At 35.9% G+C, this 10,138-nt stretch overlaps 1 long non-coding RNA gene across 1 annotated transcript; it reads right to left on the bottom strand.

The window, feature by feature from the left end:
• Positions 1-6,311: 6,311 nt before the first annotated feature.
• On the bottom strand, positions 6,312-9,528 carry LOC113979090. Its single transcript, XR_003537714.1, has 3 exons — positions 9,429-9,528; positions 9,336-9,342; positions 6,312-6,324 (listed from the first exon to the last, which is right to left on the bottom strand). It is a non-coding gene; the product is annotated as an uncharacterized LOC113979090 (long non-coding RNA).
• Between the last annotated feature and the right edge of the window lie 610 nt (positions 9,529-10,138).

Raw genomic sequence — 10,138 nt, 5'->3', positions numbered from 1 at the left:
AAAACTGCATGCTGAAAATTCTCCATTTCTGGCTTTCCATTGAATCCAAACAGTGTGCCAGTGCCTGGTGCTCCAGATACATGCAAATATATGTGCACCTGTCTGCAGTGGAGCTCTTCACATTGATAGAAATGTTGCTGTTTACTTCAGTGATTGCCCATTGAAATAATGATAGTACATTTATATTTAGATAGTAGCATCTATTTCAAATGATCCTGAAGAATGTTATTATCGTTAAGACTTTCTGTCAGTCATGAGGAATCCCTAGGGATTTCAGTGCATCATGTTGTTCGGATTTTATCACATGAGTGGGGATATGGAGATTTGGGGATTTGGGGAATGATCTCTTGAGTCAATTTGCAATCTCCATCACTATAAATGGAAAAATCTTTGCCGATTGTTGAACTTGAACATATTTTTGTTAATGAAGCAAATTCCAACCAAAATAGATGACAAAATGGGTGAAAAATGGACTGGACCAGGGGGCTGAAAGAGCAGTGGTCAGTGGTGTAAAGTCCACCTGAAAGGTGGTTATCAATGTCATGCCTCAGGGCCTGACTCTGGGGCCAGGACTATGTTGTGTCTTTATTAACAACCTAGTAAGCAGGATGGAGTATTCCAACAGATTTTCAGGTGATATCAGGTTGTGAGAAGTCTGTACAATAGAAAGTAGATACTCAGAACTAGCTAAATAAGATAAGAAGGTGGACTGACAGGAACTTCATGGAGTATGACAGATCCAAGTGCAAAGTCCCATAAATAGGATGAAGAACCCTGTCGAGACGAGGGAAGAGACGCTCAATGTGAGAATCAGCTAGCTTCATTTATTGCATATTGTCTACATTCCATAATTGGTTCATACATATTGCAGGAATTGAGCTCATTATTGGTACTTACTTAAGTGGTGATATCACCTCTACTCCCTTCCTTTGTTTACACAGGTGGCTCTTCAGTTGCCTTTGTTTTGCTAATGCCAACCTCCTGTTTACCAGCCAGTTTTAGCACATACAAAGACACTGCTGCTTTCCCATGGCCTTGCTGTCTCAGAGGTTCACACAAGCCAATTCCTCACAGAACCCCTTATTCAAACCAGGTGGAGGGCCAAACAGCTAGAAAGATGTTCGGCAGAAAAAGACAACAGGGGGGTTCTTGTGAGAAGCAACATGAAGGAGAATCATCAGTGTGTCCTTGGAGCAGAGAAGGTCAATAACATTCTGGGCTGTATTAATTAGGCTGAGGGAGAGGATCCTTCCTCTCTGCTCAACACTGGATCCAGTGGTGGGCTCACCAGTACAAGATAAATCAAGATATACTGACTGAGGCTTGCGTAGAGCCACTGAGATAGTGGGAGACTGCAGCATGAGGTGTATGAAGAGAGCTATGAGCTGGGGTCATTTAGTCTGGAGAAGAGAAAGAGGGATTTTATTTCTGTCTACAGCTGCTTAACAGGATTGTGTGGAGGAGCTGGAGCCTGACTTTTCTCAGAGGAAATCAGTAGAAGGATTGCAGGCAATGGGCAATATTTCAGACCATTGCGATGAATTCTCCAAAACAATCACATACACATAAACTTTAGATCCATAAATGCCTTCCAAAAGCTCTATTTTGAAGGAATTTGGGACTATATATATCTAAGAAAACTACTGCTTTCCCAGCAAGTATAGTTGAAACTGTATTAATATCACATACATTATTAAGTATGCCAAATTAAAATTTTTTTAAAGTATTTTACATATGTACATATAAACTGTATGATTTTACTTGAGTACCTTAAGTACAATTATTCTGCATTTATAAATTACTGTGTTCTTTTTGTGTATTAAATATTCTTATACTTAGAGCTTGCTAGTCTAAACTACGAGAATTCTTTTCAATGTAAAGTAATAATTTCTAAATATTTTTTCTAGAATGTAGGAGATGATTTTTTTTTTAACAAACCAAATTCTAAACTCATCTAGCTGCATTTGTTCATGTTACAAATGAGGGGAGAAGAAAATATAAAATTATGTTTTTAAAGAAAATTCAGATTTTTACCTTCTTCATGGAAATGGGAATCTTTGATAGAAAAGCATGCATAAGATTTTTAAAGAGGGGGGAAAAATCTGGCATTACAGCTATTATACTAGCTAGTTATACTAGTGATTATTAAAGGGCTTTCCAAAGCATTGCCTTTTTAACATTGAAAAAAAGTATTTAACAGATCCAAATAATATTCTTTTAGTCCCATGTGCTTTTTAAAAAGGATTCAAAGTTGAAATAAATACTCTTTAAGCCATTAATAGCTATGGTTGTATTAGCAGTGTTAGAACCACAAGGCAGTTACTGCACGTAATAGGTTTGCCCTGACTCACAAGTACCACTACAGAGAGCAGTGAGTTTCCACACTGTTGTTGGGGGTTTAAATGTGTTGTATTGATGGAGAAGAAAATCCATAATCACATGTTGTGGTTCTGCTTTGGAGATGCTCTGCCCTTTCACATCCAGGCCTCATGGCTTTGTACCATACGTAACTGAGTCCATCCTGCCTCAGAGAGAAAAGGAACTGTAGAAAGCAAGGTTGGGATACATAAGGCACGTTCAGTTCCGGACATCCTAACCCTGCTTCTTCAGTGCTAGGCAGAAGAGCACAGGGTATGTAAGTTAATAAAGTGCTGTTAAAGTCTTACAGTGAATTTCACGTAAGATTACTGGGTGATTTGTGGTACTCTGCTTCAAAGAATTTGCAGAGGAAAAATGCCATTTCTTTGTACTTCAAAGATTAGTTTCCTTTTGATACTTTAACTCTTAGCACTTTTTTGGCCTTTTGTATTAAATTACAGTAGTCCTTTTTTAGGCTACTTTTTCCTTACCTTAGGCCTTCTGTTGGAAATGGCAATACTTCTAGAGAAAATGCATGTTTTATTACCTCATCAGCTTCCACACTTAAAGGAATAGAGTGCATCTATTGTGCTATAGGACAATAAATATTGTCCTATATAGGACAAAGTAATGATTTCTTAGACACTTATTAACAGAGTTGAGTAAAAACTGCAAAATATATCAATAACCTGTTGATAAATGTAAAAATCAGTGGTTTAGTTGCACCTTTACCCCTCTTCTAGCTTTTAGCAAGCATCATCTTACCATTGCCATTAACTCTGCAGGAAAGGGAGAAATATGCTTGGTACTCAATGACATTATATTCTCCTCTAATCAATTCCTCTGAAGGACTATTTTAAATTCACAGATTTGAATCCTTATACCAAAAGTAGTTTGGATAGGACACCACTGTAGGGGAAGTGTTGGGTTCCTTAAAACATGTGTAAGATTTCTGAAAGGGAACCCCTTAAAAAACCTACAGCAATCATCTCTCTGCTTTCTTTGCACCTTGGACTGTGATATTATGAAGCACATAAACAATACTGAAAGAAAATAAAATTTAATATAATTAATATTACAGTAGCTTATTAAAAAAAAAAAAAGGCTCCAGAAAAGCATATAGGTGCCCAGGAAAAACAAACAAACAAAAACACAAACCAAAAAAACTAAAGTCAAAAACCACACACACACATACAAAATAAGAAAACAACAAAAAAAACCCCAAACCACAAAACCCCTCACACAATACTCATGACCTTTCCTTACTATGTTTAGATAGATTTTTTTAAGTAGCTTCCTCTTCATAGCAAACCCAGAGATTTGTCGGCTTATTTCAGGTCTCTCTTATTAATACATTCATTTGCTCACAGAACAAAAACTCCTCAGTGATTCTCACACCACTCAGATACCACTAAAATCGTGTTAAGATACCGCTAAAATTTGTCCTGCTCCCATAGATTTGTGAGAAAACAGTGAGGAAGCCACTAACATACAGTGGCACAAAAGCCACCAATTACATGTTTATGCCTTCAGCATTGTCTGGCAAAGCCATTTCCAAGAGCAAGAAGGTTCCTTGAATAGATTTCAATTTTCTGGTGTGAAAGCATCATGGTGGCACTTCCAGAGGGATTTTCAATGTCTTTTCATTCCACCAAGAGACTGGGCAGTCTTTTCCTACTGTGTTCAACTTGTAGTGGAGAAACATCATGCTAACTGTTAAGGGACCAAATTAACTCTTCAGGAGTGTAATGCTGTTGTGGCTAAGAAAGGCTGGACCACAGCATACAGACTTAAATGATAAATGAATCCCTAGGATCTCATAAGCAGTGAGAATGGGCTTTGACCAGTGTAGGAGATGGTAAGCCTTGAAGAAGAAATGGTGTACCAGAGGAAAGGGTTAATGTAAGTGACACTTTTTGCATAAATATCCAATTCTAAATATGTTCCATAATGTGTGTTAAAAATGAGCCATATCATTCATTTTGCAGCAGTCCTCACCACTAGTGCCAAGTGAATCCTTCCCATGTATTTTTGTCTTTCTCTTATAAGTGCTTTTCAGGTATTTTGTCATGTCTGAACACAAATGCTTTGCTATTCAGTGTTTCTTTACTCCCTTCCAAAAGTAAATGACACAGTCCATATATCCAAGTCTTAAGCCATGCACAATCTAATTAAATAAGACTTTTATTGGTCTTCATAATCCACAGTAAAGATCTGCTGTATATAACCTTTATTACGAGTGAGTATTTAGTTGAGTCAGAGATCTTCAGTCATAACTGAAAGTTTCTCTGCTTAAGAAGGGTGGAGAACAGCAGTTTTTGAGACTGGATACCTAAGTCACTGCTGTATTGAATAGGGGCCTAAATTTGCTGTAATTTCCTTGTGTGATGTCATCACATTCCACCAAAAGCTATAAATGCTCATAGGAAAATAGCAAAGCGTCTATTATATGCACAGGCTGCCAGTGTACTGAGAGATAATTTTGGGAAGGCTAAACCTGAGAAGAAACACAACATAAAAGCTGGGCCACCTGTTGCTCAAAGTTGCCGAGTATTCAGAGGTCTTTCCAGGGCTTTCAATGTTCTCATGCAGTCAACATTTACATTGCTATTAAAAGAAGCCTTTTGTAGATTCCAGCTTTTCTGTAGAGTTAAAATGTGTTGGGTAGGTGAGGGATTTTTTCATTTTGAGAGTGTGTGAATGTACATGTCTGATGAAATAAATTTGGTATGCCAGTTCTAGGGTGCCTATTCATTAGTGTCCTCCTGCTGTTCACATTTTATTAATGAAGCAAACCATCACCCCCCTACCAGCAGACACTTAATTCCTTCCCAGAATCCATCTGCTTTTCATGGTCCTTTGAAACCAGCGTTTTATGGAATCAGCTTTAACAAAGTCTTATTTCCATGGGTCAATTAAATACCAAATATTGTTATTTCACAGCTACAGCTCCTTTAAAGTGTCTCTTAGCTGTGATTAATTCTAAGATGATTTCGGGGGAGGGGATTGGACTACCAAAGACCGATTTTAAAAGAAATTGATTCTTACAGAAGATCATGGAATAAAGGTGGAATATGAACTCAAAATGGGAAAATTAGGAGTGTGATCATGGAACTTTGCCTTACTTAGACAAGACAAATAATCATACTGGCTGCTTATTATAGGGTACATGATATTTTAAAGATAGATTTTAATTCTCAAAATGTATATTTCAAATGTAATCACATAATGCATATATGCAGCTATGATTCTATGATTTGCTACAAACTTAATAGAGAATTGCTATACACATACAATTACTTTAGGTGCAATACAGAATAAGAGTATTTATAATAATGTTTTGAGGATATCCATTACTCTTTCAAGTACAGAAATTTTGTTTATAGTCAGTATCTCTTCCAATTACATTCTGTCAGCTATAAAAATACATATTTTAAAAACTCTGTGTCTCCAACTGTAAGAAGTTTTTGAAAAGTTTAAACATTACTTTTTATATCTTCAATTGACAAGTTTAAAAATCACTTTTTATGTCGATATTATGAATGTATAAAAATATATTCTAAGCCTTTATTAAATATTAAAAGCTGCCACTTGCATGACCTCTCTGCTTCTAAAGGTCACTTTTGTACTTCAGGTTGGTGTCACTACTGAGGTAATAATAACACTTTAATGCATAGTGGGGCATCACTGAAGAACTGGTGGCAGAAAGTTTAACAGAATGGATGTGGTGGGACCTAAGAAACAGTAGGGTTTGCATTTCATTTGTGCTGAATGCCCAACTTTATCTTCCAGTTCAACATCTGCTGCTGAAGTTCAGGGAATATGTAAAAAGATTTGCAGTTCACCTCTAACTTTGTTATATAAATTATTGATTTAATCACTGACATTCAGTTTATTGCTCTCGTGTGTTTGCATGATCTGGGATTTTTTTAAGGTAAGACAACCCAATTCCTGGTATTTTACATACTGGGTAATAAATTGTGAACTGTCTCTGAACTGAAACGAGGTGACCCATAACTAAAGAGGAAAAAAAATCTGTATTCAGTAACACCTGCATGTGTGTAACTAATACTTGGATAGAGACTGCTGCATCTTCCTGTTTAATCTGAGAGTCATGGCACTTGATATCCATGAAACACTTACTTAGTGCAGATGTAACTTACTGTTCGCAATTTAGGGTGAAGATGTTTGAGAGGTGGAGTTGAATATGTAATTGTGTTATTGCCGGGGGATTATGTAAAATTCTCATCTCTGGACTAGTTTCTATGTTTGTACCTGTACCAGACAGTGGTGGTGGTTGTGAGGATTGCTCTGGGTTTTGTTCCCAAAGTCACTTCTGATACCTGCCTCACAAACCATAGTGGATGTCTACCAGTCTCAGCAAGGAACTGCAGTTTGGAAATAATTCTGTCAGATAGGGTGAATGTTTATCAATTGGAAAAAAGGGGAAAATGTTAATTGCTTCTGGCTTTATTTTAAGAAACCGTACTTGGCCAATCAATTTTGTGTGTTAAGTTTATGCTACACATGCATGTGGACATACCTGTATGTTTTTTATAAATAAGAAACAAATCACTCTTTTTTTTTAACATCAGGCATCAGTCAGGACTCTCTGCTCGCAATAAAAAGATACTGTGTCTTTCAGCCATTGAGTGGAATGACATGGATTCATCTTTCAAGTGGCTTTTTTGATAGCATATGGCTAGACATTCCTTTTGTTAACGTGTAATTTTTTAAAGCTATGGCTAGAATGCTAGAGAGGAGAATGTATTAATTACATGTCAAGATGCATAAGCAATATTGGAAAGTTGTCATATCCCATCCTGGTCTAGGTAATTCCTGTGTTTGTCTAAGCCATTAAGTTTAAAACTGCTTGAGAACAGAGTATGAGCCATGACATCTGGTACAAATATTTATATTCTGTTATTACACTCTATAAATGCAGGATGTTGTAAGTAGCAAATATATAACCAACATCTTGAGGTAAGATGAAGGATTTATCACCATGGGAAAAAATAATCTCCATAAACGTTTACATACAAATCCTGAATGAAGATAAAGAAGTAATGAATGGATAATTTTACACAAAGGAAAGATAGGACTTGGAAACAGAGGGAGATGTTTTGATCTGTGCCCAATGTCTAACATAAACACATTTCACTGTACTTTAAGTAATCCCTGATTAATTATGCACTGTGAATGTCTAAAAAAGTAATACCAAGCTGCTTATTATAATAATAAAATTGAGGATTGGTCATTTTTGGATCCAGTGACCATAAAAGCTAGAACTCTAGATATTTTTTCCTCCTTCTATTATTTTTTGTTCAACACATTTCTAAGAACATGTTGTTTCTTAAAACAGCCTAATCTGAGTGCCCAGCAACACTGTATGTCCATGTTTTCTTTCAAAACCAAGTATGTTTATTAATCAGCTGCTAACTAATAAAAACTGAAACAGAAATTTCTAGTCTCCAAGTCTTATGCTGGATTGAAATAAAAAGAAGAAATCTGAACATTTTGCATTGTTTGAAAAAATTCAGTTTTTACACAATGAGTTATGTGATTTTAATGTCACATTTCAATTTAGTAAGGAAAAAAATTCTTTTTAATAGGAGACAATACGTTAGAATATAAAATAGCAAATATGTTATAAGCAATATTTGGATGTGAATGTTGCAACATTAGTCATAACAATGACATTCTCAAAATTATGGGTTTATGCATTACAAGTCTCATATAGTGTAGTCCCCTCAACAACTTCAAGAAGACTTTTAAACAGTTTTTATATTAACAGATTGCATTTTTGACAAGTTGTATTGATATGGTTTAGTGGTGAAATACATAAACATTTTAGCATCTAAATACTGATTCATCCTCCAATGAATCCATTGCTCCAATGGGAAGTAACTGAAAACTGTGGCTTTGCTGATAGTCTTTGGCTATTGCTATCTCATTGTCTGTTCAGATATTGCTAATTTTCCCCAGTTTCCCACCTTTCTTCTGAGAAGACCCTTCTGTACACCTATGGGAATGAATGTGATATTTATTCTACAGGTATTTTACAGCCAGCTATCAGGCAGATAGTAATTTTTGTGATGGCTTCTATTCCTGTTTGTGCTGTTAAAGTATGAAAATAATCTTTTTTTTAAAAAACCCAGAGATTTTTATGGTTCCAATCACCTTAAGGCTATTTACTTTGTAACAAAGTGCTCTACAAAAGCCCTTTACTTCAAATGTAAACATGACTTCCAGTACCCCCTGCCATAGACACAAACAAGCCACCTAATCATCAACTTGAAATTGCATTTTAACCATAGCAACCTGAACATTTAGCTTGTGAAATGCTTAATTAATAAAAATACCAGGTGAATTGTTTGCATGTAGAAAATTAGAGTAATTTAGAAATATTTAGTTTTTCATTTGCAAGCTTCTAACCTGTAGGGACTCATTCAGTTTGGTTATCCAAGTTGTTTTATTTTTATTTTTTATTCTATATATTTCTGCATTAAGTTTACCCTTATAATCTCTGGGCAGAACCTAGATCTGAACAATTTTAAAGGGATTCTCGTAAATTTTCTATACTTTGGGGAATTTGGTTGTTTGTGGGGGTTTATGTCTACAACTAGATGAAATACAAATCTAAAATAAAATAAAATACAACAGTATAAAAATTAAAAACAGCCAAAATGTTATTTTCATGTAGTTATTTATTAGTCTTTCTTGCTAAAGGAAAAGACTAACTCTAGATTCTTCTCTTTTGCCTTCCCACATGCACATCCTTGAAAACTGGGGCCTCACGATATGCCAAGAGCATGGTTTTAGTAGTGTAAAGCATTTGGCAGCAGTACCAGTTTTATCATCTCCCACATCCCGTGCTTTATTCTTACCTCTTGCATCAGCAGCATATCATTAAAAGAAGAAAAAGTAATCTGCTGTCCTCTCTCCCTCCAAATCCCCAAAGCAGTAAGTAACACAACAATTCAGCTTAGCTACAGGAAGGGAAATACTTGACAACCAGTTATTGCAGATGATTCAGCTGTGTCCTGAAGAAGACAATATTGTAGAATCACAGAATCATTTAAGTTGGAAAGGACTTCTAAGATCATCGATTCCAGCTGTAAACCTCACACTGCCGAGTCCACCACTAAATCATGTCCCTAAGTGCCACATCTATATGACTTTTAAATATCTTCAGGAGTGGTGTCTCAGCTACTTCCCCGGGCAGACTGTTCCAATGCCCGACCACCCTTTCTGTGAAGCTCAAGCCTTTCCTTATTTGAAAATGAGAATAAGAAATGTGTATTAGTAGTTAGAGAAAGGTTAATCAAATAGTGACAGAACAAGAAGTCGGGTCATAGGTTCCACTGTTATTCTACTGGTGGTGTTCCTGACACTGCAAGTGCTTGAAGAGATCATGGTGTTCCTATTTCCTTGTTTTAGGGAGAATTTAGTTCCTCCTCTGTGTAAAATATATTTTCTTTGAGAAGGTTTACAGTCTTGCAGGGTCAAATTTTCTAGCTCTTCAGTGTTATGTCTTTATATTACTTTTGATAATAGTGAGTATAAAAATAGTACAAAATGCTTTTTTATCCTATGAGTGTATATCAGAGGGGAAACAACTATACATGTATATATATATATGATGCAAAAAGAAGCTCTTGGCTGAACGAAGCTAGAAATGGAAAATATTTGTTCATGTTTCTTATGAAGTACAGGATTAAGAAATCCCAAATTTCCTTCACAAGCCTTTGTTTGGACTTTTGGCGCTGAACAGAGACAT

This window comes from Neopelma chrysocephalum, unplaced genomic scaffold (genome assembly GCF_003984885.1).
Source record: "Neopelma chrysocephalum unplaced genomic scaffold, ASM398488v2 Primary Assembly neopelma1_382, whole genome shotgun sequence".
In the NCBI taxonomy this organism is placed as follows: Eukaryota; Metazoa; Chordata; class Aves; order Passeriformes; family Pipridae; genus Neopelma; species Neopelma chrysocephalum.
This window is presented reverse-complemented; position numbering and strand designations above follow the sequence as displayed.